The 15895-nt window shown below is 33.5% G+C and overlaps 1 protein-coding gene across 2 annotated transcripts in view; it reads right to left on the bottom strand.

The window, feature by feature from the left end:
- The window catches only part of ci (cubitus interruptus), a 121616-nt gene that overhangs the window by 68966 nt on the left and 36755 nt on the right, over positions 1–15895 (bottom strand). The window lies entirely within an intron of this gene.

Below are 15895 nucleotides of genomic sequence, written 5' to 3'. Positions count from 1 at the left end.
TTCTAAATTGATATTCAATAACAAATCAGCGGGCCAATTAGGCCACTCGCGAGGCACCGACGCCAAAACTTTGTTATAAAGTGACCATTAAGCCGCCTCATCACGGAGCGATTCCTGCCGCATTACCTATAAGTCAGCGCGGACAATGGTGACACTCATGAACTTCTCATTAGATATGGCCTCTACTCGCCAGCGTTATGCACTGAACACAAATTGTCTTATTACAGTGCTCTAAAGGCGTTGACAAATATGCGTACGGTGGGCGACTCAGCATGCGACGTTAACACGTGCTGTTTTGAAATGAAACATGAACATGCTTTGATGTAAATAGGAGACACAAGGACGATTCGATAAAGATAATAATTAACCGCGAATACTTCTCATTGTCTGGATCAATAAATTGTTGACCGTGTCACCATAATCTAACTTTATTCGTCAACATTCGACCTTATAGAGAATACGAGTCAAGTAAATGGATTGTGTTATAAGTTTATCGCTTTTATGACTATCTCAATAATTATCAAAACACAGATTCTGATATAATAAGAAATAGCTTAAGTTCACTTACATTTTTAATTAATCTATTGAAGTAAAATAAGAAATGTAGTTAATTTTAAAAAGTATAACGACTTTTGTAACATGAGCTTTGGATGGTTCGTGAGGAACTTCTCCGGTTTATACGATAAGCTTTGAACTTTGCGCGTTTGACAGAAACTTCGCGCGTTGGTAATTTGTTGTGAACTTCGCGCATTTGTAAGTTCATGGACAGCTAATTAGTATTGTATTTTAATGACTATATCGGTCATTATCATAGATCACAAATTTCATTTATTTAATTCACAGTAAATCAATAAATTAGCACTTTGGAATATGTCACATTATTTCTTTAATTTATTTTTTCTATTATAAACCGACAGGCAATAAATCAAGCAGTACAGTTTTTTTTATACTTAAATATTATCTGGAATATTTGCAGATTTATATCAAGCGATGTGATGAACCCAATCTAAAATATGTTAGCTGAAAATATTTTGCAGATTTAAACAATGAACGCACCTCTTGAACTCACCGAGACAGCCCTAAGCCGTCAAAGCAGACATCACTACGACGGTCTAGTACTAACATGACATACAAACCGGCACCGTTCAACCGTGAATAAATTCAGAGGCAATCTGACCACTAAGCCGGGCGGTTAATCCTTTCATCGCAGGACTTAGCATTCGCGGGGCGAAGCGCGTGGACATCCATAAATTACAATGAGCTCTAACGCCAACTTGCTCCACGTATAAGGCCCTTTGAGCGGTGTGCAGCCAAAAGCGAATGGACGTGCGCGTCCGGCGCTTAAAGCCAGTAATGCAGTGCAAGATATTAATTTTAATATCACATGTCTTATATTATTAAAAATTAAGTCTTAAAATAGATCAAACTTTGAAAAGTTTATTAATGAGAATATGAGGTGATTGATTATAGGTGTAAATGATTCGAAAGAGGGAATGTAAAAAGCTCATTTGTCAGCAAAAAACATTAAAACCATTACACCGATTTCTGATCACTCCGTATAAAGTAAGCACTGTTAAATATGTTTTTTATTTGTTTTTATTTGTAACTTCTCTATGATATGTAACTTCTAGAAGCATTAATTCTGCAGGGATAAATGGTAAACAATAATTAATCCTAATAATTATTATCAGCATCATTATTTACGGCACCACTCTAAGTTTACCGATTCACTCTTAGGTTTCTGATAGGACCGGTAAAAATGCAGACGACAACCGACGCGTTCAACAACGTCGATTGTCCACCTTAACATTCTTCATTATGTTACCAGTACACGGTTTCTACTCCAGAACAATAAAGCCTCAAGAGCCATCTGTTCCACGAATTATGTGACCTTTCCGCAGCCACTTAAACTTGCCAACATCGGATACTGTCGAAATAATTAAAATAAGCAAATTAAATGTAGCTGTATATGTAAATACTTGTATGCGAACAACAACGTCTCGTTGAATGAACAAAACATAATTGCAAATATCTTACCGTGGCGCACAAACCTACACACAATGTACGTACGATTTGTTAAGCTAATAGATCCATTCGATTGTATGGTGTTCCGGACAGACGATTCAATTCTATTTATTAATATAGTGAATAGCAATTGTTCCGCTTATTACGTACTTATTAAATAGTATGTTAGTGTCCGAATTATAAATTAAACGCGTCTAGACGGCGCGTGACTAGGTGCGATAAGTGAGACGCGGAAATTATTGTCTTTAAACAAATTGACACCAGCTGAGTCTCTACATCCCAAATTCCTTTTAGTATATACTCGTAAACTGAAGAATACTATAAAAAAAGTTTATAAAAATATTTCTGAACAGCTTTATTTAAGGATTAATAATTGTTATTATTTTATTTTGGCTTAATAATTTATCCCTATTTCATTTTTGCTTGTATATTAAAAATTTAATATTATTAAAAAATAAACGGAAAATTAACTTTAAAAGTACGGTTATAAGAAACAATATGATCGCAATGTTATGTTCACTGTTGTTTAGGAATTATACAAATTTTTCTTCTCATGTTCTCTCATATCACTGCAATTCAGTCCATTTAGTAAGATACCTGTATATTCCAAGTTGTGAAATAAATAAAGATATGAATATTTTCAACAAATGAATATATAAAAATTTAAGTATTTAAAAAACAGTTTTTTATGTCTATTTTAACACTATTTGATTTATTAATCTCGAATTTTTAGGATCCAAAGACATATTCCAAAATAACCATCATTTAAACGTAATTAAATGTACAGACTGTACTATAACTAAATCCCGAGATTTATGATACTTAAAAGTTCTTTCTATAACGAGCTAACACTTTAACTTTCGGTAAATTTGCATCAGACTACTCGACAACTATTTAGGTATAAATCCGATCTTTCGTTAGAAATAAATGAATCTAACATTGCCAGCTGTTTATCTACTTGACCGTCGAGGCCGGCATGTCTTCAGCACATAAAACTGTTTAATAGACGCAAGCTAGTCTGCGTCGACTATGTATTGCAGACGCGTACCTCAAATACGTTTTCATTCACGGTAACACTTTATGTTTTCTACTTTTTATTGGTTTTCGGCGTCGACTGCTTAATGAATTGACGCCTGCATCACAACCGATATAACAGAACACTTGTTTAACAGCATCGACAACTTTAATGTAATGAGCTAAAGGTCTAATTTCGAATGGAACTGTTCTACTTTGAAGGCATTACGGATTTTGCCCGAATTCGGTAAGCGTATTCCCGACACGGTTGAAGGAAGTCAAATATAAAACTGGCAGCTAGGAATATAAAATCGGATAATAAAATTTAGAGGTGAAATTTATTTATTGCCGGCACAATATATTTTTATATTTTATTCGTAGTAATTTTATAGATTTATCAGCTTTAAAACGAGCTGATATATTAATGTTCTTTTAGACTTTACAAATGTTATAGCTCATTGTAACAGACACGTCGTTTTGATACTTTAATACGCTATAAAATTATGATCTGTTCACGATTTTAAAAGGTCTTCAAGAAATCATAATCATAAATAATAACCTTTTCTAATATTAAATAATAACACACTTTTACCCAACGACTAAAACATTTAATTTTTTTGGAAAATAATTGTTTTTGTTTATTTAAATTACACACATAGCATGTTGCAATAGATAAATACTTTGTTATTTGTCATTTATATTTGCAAAGCGTTAAACGCGCTTTCTGTCAATCTATTTACATTAACTGAGCTTGAAGACTCCTTTTGCTGTTTATTCAGGTTCATCATCATCATCGTTTTAATTGAAGGATGTCCACAGCTGGACAAAGACCTCCCCCGTATACATTTCAGTTAGGTACCGTCGAGTTTTAGTATTTCATTATATATTACACTGGATTGTAAGATTGTTAAGCTCTTAAGAGAATGGAGGCTTATTAGAGTGACTAAGAGGAAAGAGCCTCGGAGACCATAGTTTAGGTTATCACAAGAAACGCGTTTAGCATTCCTATTAGAAGGGTGCGATAGCTAACTTTACCACCTCATCAGAAAACGTTAGCGCCAGTGGGAGTGGTGAAAGAAACTCAACGCTCATATTGTTAATTAGGTAAAACCAGCCTGGTCGTTATTTATCGTGAGAAATAGACGGTGGACATATTAACAAATATATGAGAAAATACATTTGGTTAAACTACAGGTTATAATTTCAAGTACAGATTAGTTTCTCGGTATAACTCAAACAATCACCCAAAACCACAGTTTTTACGATACCATCTCAGCAATTAAGAAATTATATTAAAATCTTTTAAAAATGGATCGATGCCAATTCCTTTCTATATATATAGATCCACGTCAACATTTAGATAATCGAAGATGTATTCACAATTCTTGATCAAGAAGCAATCTTTAGTGACTACTAGGAAATGAAAAATTGATATCCACATTTTGTATGTTCCACATATGTCCTATGCATAAAGTTTCGATTAGATGGTCTTACTCACACCATAACAAAAAGTCCGCATTGATAATATAAAGACCAGTAAAACAATAATAGAAAATTAACACGCTTAAACTATGAGTACATATTTAGAATAAATAATAGTTCATGCTTATTTGGTGTAACCAATTGATGAATTGTTTGATATGAAATATTTGTATCGATTACTGACATTTTCAAAAGGTTAAACTTATTTACTATTAACAACGTCTATGAACTATTTTTTCTTCTATTATTATTACTTAATATGTGGCTCTCTGAGGCCCTCTAGACCATGAATAGGGTCACTGTCCATAACGAATAAAAGACATAATATTAACCAAATATATGATAAACAGTTTTCTAAAGATTCTTCCACTTTTTCCCTGGTCCATTCCAAAGTACTAACGTTTATTAGCAATAGTGATGTTAGATGAAGAAGTTTTTCATATTTATAAAATAAAGCAAACGTTTGGGTCAAGATTTCGTCTGAAATGCTAAATACGATTCAAATACCATTCGAATCGTATTTAGCAGATCCTCATTTGGGTTTCTTTACGCTCAGACACCCCATGAGCGTCCGCCTCAGTTATCTAAAAGGTTGCCAGCCTCACTAGTGAAATAGATATTGTTACGCCCTTATTACGATAGACCTCAAACTCAGTCACTTTAGTGTTCTATGCTAAGCGCATTTAGCTCAATCCAGTCAGAAGCGGAAGACGGTAACAACATTAGTCCATCACTAAAAATTAATATTGACATTTAAAAGCAAAGATTTATACGAAGAAAAAATGAAGTCATACTTTTTCCAATACGTTAAAGTGTACTTAATAAAGTGGTAAAAGAAAGCTACCGCAAAGCGATATCCACATTGAATACATGCAAGCCGTTACTCGTTCCACTGCCCGCATCCATCAGCCAGTCGCCAATTTACGACCTTAGAGCGAGGAGCCGAAATTCTTTTACTTTTATTTAAATTATTATTCGCGACGTAACCTATCCCGCCACTTTCGGGCGCGATTGCGAGACGCGCCAGTGCGTCAATCTATTCGTTTGGCACCTATCATAAATCCCGATAGAAATCGCACCGCGAATAAATGTACACGTAATGAGGCAATTAACATTTGAGTGGTGTGCTTTAGCTAGTAATTTGGACAGGGGGTGTTAAATTTCATTTAACATCTGTGCATGCTAATACCTAACTCCGAATTAGATAATTGCAAAAGTCGATGCGTCGCTAAACGTGTAATTTGCATTTTAATTGCAATGCCTTCACCCGTCTTTATAATCGTACGAATATTCAAATTATGTAATAGTGTACAATGTATATAAATATAATTTAAATTATGTATGACAGAAAAGTATTTAAAAAAGACACAAAAGTATTTAAAAAATCGCAACATAATTTAAAGTCACCGTTATATGCATATTTTTTTAATACAAAATATAGATACAAAAGTGAAAACAAAACGATATAAGATACAGTGTAAGATAAATAAAATATTTTTTGTCTATTTAATTATACATTTTAATGAAAGACGAACGACAAAATAACAATGGAAAAACAACTGATGGTTTAATTTGATGTAGAGAATACTGTAATATTATATTTTCTATAACGAGAGATATTTCGTATTAAAAATTTTTACAATACAATAGTTCACAAAAATGTAAAATATATTTCTCTGATAGCAGAGTAACAATTATATCTAGCTGCACTTGTATTGCAAAAAGATAATGGTCTATAGCATTCTTATAGAAGAAGTAAATTAAACTGACAAATTTTAGAGTGACTACTTTGTCTATTAAGTGAGAAATAATATTTTTAATTGAAAAATACTGACAGATCCCTTAAACGACAACTTGCAACGCGTGAACTGTCAAATATGTGAATTACAAAGGAAACTGTCCAACGCGCTAGGTTACGGCAATCATCGCATTTCCGGTTTTTTTTACTTCTTTTTTCCATAAGTACTTTATACAAAGTATTAAGAAACTTAAATGAAATAGGTAAAGTCGTTTTCAAATTATGGCGTAACAAATGAAAACATGATTTAATTTTTTACATAAAAACTTTTTATTTGCTTACCCTCGTAAGAAATTACCTCATAGATAACAATCATTTAAAAAATGAATCCAAAGTATTGAATAAGAATGTAGTATCAACCAATACCCCGTTACGGCTGCGCGTTAACCGCGGAGTACAATTTACGTAGCGCGTGCGGCGTTAGTTCTGCGGTTAGATCCCTTAGTAGTGCGATGTTTTTTCCCTACCCGCGTTCAAGCTTAGCACTTTTAACCACAACTTCACTACGCAATTGCTTCACGTTGGTATTATTAATACAGATTTCATTTCATGGTGATACATTTGTCACTTTTTATAGCACAAGAAATTTTATACAAGAATATTACAAAAAAGGGGCGTTCGTCTGTCGACAAGAGGTTAAGCAAGTTTATAATACCATAGTAAGCACAAACACAATATTTATGCTCATAATTTTTGAACGCAATGGATTAGCTCAATAAAGTCCGTAGTAGTAGTAACAAATTGAATGCATCATTTTTAATTAAGCTGTAAAAATGCAGCGATTACCGTGGACAGCAAGAAGCACCGATAAGTCCATCCTCCACCAACTCAGGATTAAGACTAGGCTCACCACAAAATGCTACTAAGGAGTTAGAGAGTACTAGTTAGAACTACACATTTAACTTATTTTGGCCACCTCGTCCGCAGACAACCAGATAACTACGACAAACTACAAAATGTAGACGATAAAAGACCACGTGGGTCACCTACCCGCGGATATAATTAAGTCAAATCAATAATTGGGCTCTTCAGTATCACATCCCTGAAGAAAGCAGAGGATAGAACAATATTGGAATAGCTTGTCATCAGACGGACACGATCTTTAGAAATGAAGAAACGACCAAGAAATAGAAGACAGTAATTTCAAAAGCTAAGGTGTAATTAAAGTGAACAAGATGATATTTTAATTTCTTGAGAGAAGTCAGATATCCTACTAAAATTTACAGGTTGCGCGGTTTCCGGTACAGAATGCGGATCTATTTCCCAAAATCATTTCACAACTAAATTTAAGAGCTACATCGGAAGCAAAGACTCGATTAATTTTAGTTGTTAGGCCGTTTTGGAATGCCGTCAATTTCTTTACTAGCACAGTAACGAAGCTCTATAAATCTGACAGGACGCCGAGCATGCTTTCTTATATGGATTTTGCAATGGATTCGGATGCCGCTGAGGTAACAGTTTGATTGGATACTCCACGGAATGACCAGACGCAAGGGCTCCAAAAATATGACCTCGCATATTATGAGTCAAAAGTGTTTGAGAAAGCGGAAGTTTAGCGTGATTATTTGCTTTTGTTAGTAATAATTCACTGGTTTTTGATAAAAGATTTGCGTGTCGTAATGTTATCTACCTAATTTTTTTCTTAACGTAAACCTCAGGGGCATCTTCATATAAAGATCCAATATATAAACAAACAGAAATTTGAATAAATTAACGTACATGTCACCGCGACTATGTCGTAAAATCGTTTGTTTGTAAATAATAATTAATATAGTTTTAACACATATTTGTAAGTATATTGAGATTCTAAATATCTACGCAAATTATGTTAGTGATGTCGGCAAAGCTGACAAATATGCCTTCAGAACAAACCCTTGCTTTAATCTGCTTATAAAAGAGATAAACTTCCCTTCAAATTTAATATATGCATGGAAAAAGGGCAAGGGTCCACGTCGGCTAACATGCAGCTAAGGGCTCCGGCCAATATAATGTAATCCAATAAAGAATGATTCACGCCGCACGACACGTTACATTATAATACTGCAGGCGTCGCGGACACGAGGGCTGTTAAGGAGACGATGGACCGTGAACCTTTGAATAGATAATACGTTAATATCCATACGAAAGCGAATACGTTAAACAAATTTGCAAAGGACGCATCAGTCCTAATTACAACTCCATTTTGATAATCTCAAAAAATACATATTTCATTTTAAATACTTGAAAAACCTTTATACAAATGAACCTTACAATTTAAGTAGACATAACTTGAAAATCTATACTCTACCAGCGTTCGTATGCGCAAATACCTGCCAAAAAGCGTTGACACTTGCTATAAAACTTTGCTTAAAAACCTTTACTTTTCCCAAGAATCTTTATAATTCAAGCGAACTTTAGCAAGTAATTCTTCTGTTTATTCCATCTGTTTAGAATCAAAAGGTTAAGGAATATATCTAAATTTTTCTTGCTTTATTGTACAGAAAAAAAGACCCTACACTACAATCTTTTATTTCAATAACATGAGTTATAATCAGGATGTCCCAGCATATTTTCTGTTTTTGTTAGACTTTATTAAAATTGTAAACAGATATTTTGACTACGATTCCTTATTACAAACTGTTTATTCTGATACTATAAGTGAGGACTTGTATTTATCTTTCAGTTTAATTATACCACTGTTACATTTAAATACTTAAATCTATTAATATCAGACATCTATAAACAATAATTTTAAATAATAAGTTTAAAATTTTAACATCTCGATTACTTAAGATAAGTCAAAATAAAGCTATCCTTAAGAGAAAAAGAGTTAGTAATAATCTTAAACATAAAAGAGGAAAGGAATTTACAGGGATCAAAAAAATTTACTTATGAACAACTTTACACTTCTAAGCAATTCTAAGACTGATTTATACACATTCAAGGGATATCACTTGCCTTTAAAAGGCCTAGCTTCGCCTTAATCAGGTAGCATACAAATCGGTATGCCCGAGCATCGTCCCCGCTTCTTAGAATCGAGATAAAAACCAACGGCGACACTGCATTTATTTGTGCTCTACGAATAATTTCTTCCTTTTTTAGGGTTCCTTGAGATACTGCGCAATCGGCCGTACCATTCTAAGCGTCCGATAATTACATAATCACATCACGGACTTACACTTGGCTACTAATTCTTAACATAATGTCTGAATATTGTTATATATTATGGATATGAAACTGGAACATGACTTAAAGTATTATTATTTAAAAACAAAAATATATTATAGCTTTTGTTTTGGAAAGACCTAATGACATAATTAACACTATTTCCATATCTTGCATCAAATTAATAATATGTAATACATACTTGTAAACTTTAGGGATAAAAATACTTTTAGTATAAATTATTTCTGTTCTAGTCCTATGTTGTTCCGAGAAATCTACATGCTAATTCGTACGCATGTCATGAGAATTAAATGCGATTCTAGAGCTGATTGTACTGTCAACGATATTTTCTCACCGACACCGCTTATGGCTTAGACTTTAATGCAATCCAATTGTATAATATTTAACATAAAAAAACTAAATTTAGCGACATATTATAATTACGAAAGATAATATATTGTAATTTATTGCCTGTTTAAAAGGCTTTCTGTTTATCAACTCGCGAGCTTTGCTGGTAAACTGATGATAGAGAAAATATTATTAAAAAAAACATACGGAACTAGTAAACATAATTAATATTACACTTGGCAATGTTCATTTTTTTTCTTTTACTCCTGTTAAAACTTGTGTAAATGGGAGGCAATTTGATCAATATAAAAGGAATGTTACACGATCATATTTTACGGGATTATCAACAGTGGAGTTACGTGCAGGGACAAGGTGTACGTCGGGCCATAGACGTTCTCCCACAGCGCTTTCTGTTGGTCGCCCGCTGTCTACTTACCGTAAAACTGTTTTATTGACGCTATTTATTGCGGCAGTTGTGTCGCACATGCGTGCAAATATTTGATGATATAATAAAATTTATTACTTAATTCTTACGGAATTTTGAAAATAATGTTGAATTACACATATGCGCAAAAAAGCAGTTCGTATTAAAATACCATCTAATTAATCAAGGTAGTAATCACGAATAAAATTGTTACCTAGGATAATGCATATCAAAAAGCTAATTAAGAACTACTGATATGCGTATTGTTTCGTTAATCTTAAGTGTCTTATTAAAAAAAAATTGTAACTATTGAATCATTATTATCATCATCAAATAGGCCGCAGAACGTATATTGTTGGACATCGAGCTTTTTTAAATATTGCCATACGACCGGAAGCGGCCTGCATCTAGCATCTTCCGACGACCTCGGAAGTCCAACGTAGAACGCGGTATACATTCTTCGCTGCACTCGCCGGTTAGTTGACAACACTTCAGAACCTTAATACCCTAGTGGCCTGCTCGTTAATTTAATCTCGTTAGTTTAATTTGCTTACCGTCATTTGACTCTGGACTCTGACTCTGACAGAATATACAGACGACTAAAACAAATAGATGAGAAAACTATCAGATGTAAGAACCTAAAACTTGTACACAGACTGTACTTTTTACGTAGGTTTGGAGATAAAAATGGCAAACTACTCATTTACAAATCTAATTTGGACACGAGAGAATCATTTACACATAGTAGAAATACAATATAAAGTTATGCAAAAGTAAATCAAACCACAGACTAATAAATGCAAAGTTTGAGTTGCCGACAATCACGTACGTGGACCACGATCTTCATTAAAAAAGAAATAAATGAATAAAGACAAACAATTACATTGGGATTAAGATAAAGACTCTGCCAAAAGGCATTTATTTTAAAAATACTCGGATTCAAATATTTTTCAATTAAAATAAGCGTAGGCAGACAATTGTACGTTCCGAGCGTAACCGAACTAAATAAACAATTTAATTTTCCCACGACTCTCGTACCAGATAAAGATCGTGTCCAGTAAACATTGTATCAACTCTTAACGTGTGTTTATAATAAACAATATATTTGCTGGCGCAACACACCCGGCGATAAACGGGCTAACCCACGCCGGCACGTCTCGACGTGCACCTTCAATGGCACAATACTTTAGCCCGCGATACGGGGAATTGGCTGTAAACATACAAATCGTAACGATCGCTCGAAGTGCGTTCTGTCGTAAGGCAGGTCACGTTACCCATCACAACCTGGCCTGACCAGGTGCCCCTATAACAGCTCAACATACATTTATACGTGGTGTTTCATTGTTGATGTAAAAGCTTTAAATGTATGAACGTGTACCTAATTTTCAAGTAATTTAAAAAATAATTTAATTGTAATAAATTAATAAATATCATTATCAAAATTCGGGTTACTACATATTAAAATCGATTTATTTCAATTACTTCTAGCAGTACAAAGCCTGCAGGGACAGCTAGTAAAATGAATTAATGTTAATGTGAAATAATCCGAATTTTGAAATATTTAAAACCCTTCTTCTTACTATCTTATCAATACTTTATTTATTTCTTCTGAAACGATTGATTTTTGGATAGCGTGTACCATACATTAATTGGCAGAAAATGAGTCATATACATTTACCCCTTTTAAGCTTGTACATCTATAACCAGACATCCACAAAGTAAAAGACCATCCACAAAGAATACAAAAAAATACTCATAAGTTCACAAGAATACAATCGTTATATTTTCACTGCATATCCAATAATTGATTTTGTTTTTTTTAAATTATTTATTTATTTATTATTATAAAAGAGTTTTATATTATACAATTTTTGAATTTCTTATCTACTGACATCAAGAAACTGCCTAGGTTTATAACATATATGTTTCAATCAAATGAAGTGACATTGATTTCAAAATATAATTTAAAATGAAGATAAACAATGGGAATGAGTGAAGAGGTGGAGGTGAGGAGGAGTGTAGGAGTCAGCATTCAATCTCTTAGGTTATTACTTTTTAGGTTATCTTGGTGGACAAAACATGACCAAACCATATTATGATTAAATTATGTTAATTTTTCATGCAGTTTTCAAGAGTAATTTTTTCGCGAGTGCGAGTACTGTTATATTTATCATATATCGTATCTGTTGATGTTAACGCTGCTAGCCCGGAGGCTTTTGCAGCTTCATCGGAACTGAGTTCGCGGAACTGAAGGGTCCACGAACTCAAAACATCATCATGCTTGCTACTGGTACATTCTGACTAAGATTGATTCGGTAGTTTCTTAATAAAAAATATTGCCGTCAATATTTGTCCTTCGTAATCTCCGTTTTCATTTTTCAAAAGATTTAGTTTCACATTTTCAATTTACTGATCTTAGCTAGACAACACATTTTTTCAAGTGTTTCAAAAACCTGAATTTTTGAAAAACTTGAAAAATTGATCTTGAACAAATTCTATGTCATATATATCTCTGTGTCTCATTTTTTAAGTAAGCTGTAACTACATAAACGACTGTATTTAGACGTTTCACCTGACCAATGCTCAATACTAGTGGGTGGCACCTTTAAACTATACTCATTTCCTGTGACTCCAGTTAACTATCTCGTAACATTTCAATGTGTTTTATAGACACGCATTATGAATGTACAAAAGAATTAACGAATCAACCTCCAACATAGACGTGTCTATAGATTAAAACATTCGATATCTTAAAATCTAAACCACGGAAATAATTAACATTTTAATTAACATTCCTGAGTAACAAACGCATCGATCGCATGGATGAAATGAAACTATTTGTTGCAGTAGATTTATCCGTGAATAGTAGCTTCGGAAAGAGTCTTTTAGTATATAAGCGATTTAAAACTAACAAATAACAAAATAGTCACTTAAAGTTAGAAATAATTTCGCCAAAGGTAGCCTTCGGCAGAGCCTTCACTTTGCGAAAAAATTGACGAACCTTCATTTTAGCGACATGACAATAACACTAAATGTCTTGCGAAAATGTAACTTTAGTCTTTAAATTAAAAAAAATAAGTTCTATACACACTCTTTGTGCAAATTACTAAATCCGTTACATAGCAATCTTTAACATCGTGTTATCAGATAATCGTTGCGGCTTCAAGGATCAGGTCCTGCTAGCGCACCATAAGTGTCTTAGTCAAGATGGACAGAAGACCTGGAGAGAGTTCGGTTTTATTGACATATATGAGGACTCCGGACTTAGTCCAAGAATGCAGGTCTACGAATGAAATTATGAGATTGTAGCATGCGAGTGGTATTTTACCATTAATTGCATTTATCATTTCTTTTTGTAAATAATACGGATGTTACTCCAGTTTTATGATGACCGCAATTTGCAAATGAGCAGTCTTTGTAAGAAAGGTCTTATTAAATCCCTATTAAAGCTACAAGTACTAAAATTTGCAATTATACGATTTTTTTGTCCAAAACGAGTTCAAAACGTTTGCGTAACAATCGGTAATTCAGAAGTAAAAGCTCAGATGCATTTAACTTAATAAGAAACAAAAGGCTCTTAATTTAGTAAACACGACAATAAAGCGCGAGGCGCGTGACTAACGGACGGCTGAAATGCAAACTTACAATGTATAGGAGCTCGGTAACTTAAAAATAAGTGCGCTGGACAGGGGTCGTACAGTAAACAAGCCAACTTTGTACCCGGCCTGTATGATGTTATATTTTTAAAGTAATTCTTGCAATCCGTTCAGTTATGTTTATGAACGTGCTTAAAGAGTCAACGGACGCAGCATATAATAGAATATTTTTGAATATAGCTCCTAGACTTCAATTAACGTTAAAGGGGTGAATACACTGATCATTCATCTTATCTAAAAAAACTTTAAAAAATTTATACCTATTTCCAAACATCCTGTGAAAGTGATTACTCTGAATATATATTTTTTTTTTTCTATAATAATGTAACTGGCTAGTAACTTCTGGCAGTAATTTTAATATGTGGTAATCCAAATTTGAAAACGCTTTTTCTTATTATATCGGCAACCATTTTTATTAAATTGGATATATAAACAAATTGACAAGCAAATATTGTTTCCTTTATATCTTTTACACTAGTAGCCAATCACCCTCTATACAAAAATATTGAATAGATCCGTAATTGAAGCTAAATATGTCTTTGATAATAGGTGATTTATCCTTACGATCACGGTCGATCATTCTAAAAACTAGTTAAATATATGCAAAGACAAACATGCAAAGTAGATACAAGTCGAGATGTTACTCGTGTACGGATGTCAGGGACAATTAGATCTAATGCAAGTCACAAACAGAATTCTCAATAAGGTTACATTGTTTTAAATAGTTTGTAGAACTACGCATTATTTAAACACATGCGCAAATTATATATTTATTTATATAACCATGAAACAGAAGAGCTCACTTTATTCTAAATGGCGGTGTATCCGATATGAAGGTGATTTGAATGGGAAAACCAAACCAAGGTTTTCTTTCAAGGTTCTTACTCACCCTATAGAGCTTTTACTAAAGCGATTTAATAGCTTCGCCGTTCGATGCCAACCGGCATAAGCCTAAGATATACCAATATCCCCCCATAGATATCTTTGGGGGAGTAATTTAATTCAAAAATTTAATCACCACGTTTGGCAGGCGGGTTGGCAGTGTGGTAACATGTTACTCAAATGACACTGCTGCCCATGCTTTGGAAACTTGTTTGTGAGCAGTAATAATCCTATATAGTTAATACATAACGCAAATGTGAAAATTGATACAATTGTATCTCGAGAATCGAACCCGCGACCTACGATGTCGAAGTCTCAGTCCTCTACAGCTGAACTATCACTGGTCAACTTCAGAGTTTTGAAGTTTGCTTCTTTTTATCGCAAAAAGCAAAGAATGACCTTGAAGAAATAATTGAAGAATAAGAATAAGAATAGCTTTCGTCTAAACAAATTTAAACAGACTCCAAATGATAAGTTGCATTTAAAATGATAATTATTTTAATCAATGATACAATAAAGGAATCGAGTTTATCGTCACAGTTTGTTCTTGAATGGTATTTGGTTAAATTTATATATTTGTATGTGTAATTTAATGTTTTAAATCATCGTCATCATTTCAGCCGTAGGACGTTCACTGTTAGTCATAGGCCTCCTCCATAGGTTTTCAATGAGACTGGCAGGAAGTGACCTTCATCCAGCGGCTTTCGAGGTGGGTCGACGGCATATAGAACCATAAGTCCTATAACATTGGGCCTGCGTGCTTTGTGACCTGACCTTTGTCATCTCAACTTATCAATCCGCTGGGTTATGGCAGTTAATGTTCGTCCACCGAAGTCTTCAATTCTGATACGATGTTCTACCAAAATCTTGAGCATTTATTAAATAATTACGACGAATTATGTAAAAACATTTTGATTATACAGTAATAAAATAATTCAAATAGACGGATTAGTAATAATTGCGCATCATTCGCCCTTGACATTTTCTTTCATTGCCTTTTATTAACCTCTTATCTAAGAAATTAATAATTAATTTTGACTTTTAAAATGAAGGCATAATTATAGCTCACATTGCTTAACAAAGTGATTTTAACGCTATATTTAAAGTCGAGAAAGAAAAACA

This window comes from Battus philenor, unplaced genomic scaffold (genome assembly GCF_028537555.1).
Source record: "Battus philenor isolate CCGP_79_NKW_IND1 unplaced genomic scaffold, ilBatPhil1.0.hap1 SCAF_26, whole genome shotgun sequence".
In the NCBI taxonomy this organism is placed as follows: domain Eukaryota; kingdom Metazoa; phylum Arthropoda; class Insecta; order Lepidoptera; family Papilionidae; genus Battus; species Battus philenor.
Note: the sequence above shows the minus strand (reverse complement) of the source record. Positions and strands in the feature narration are given on the sequence as shown.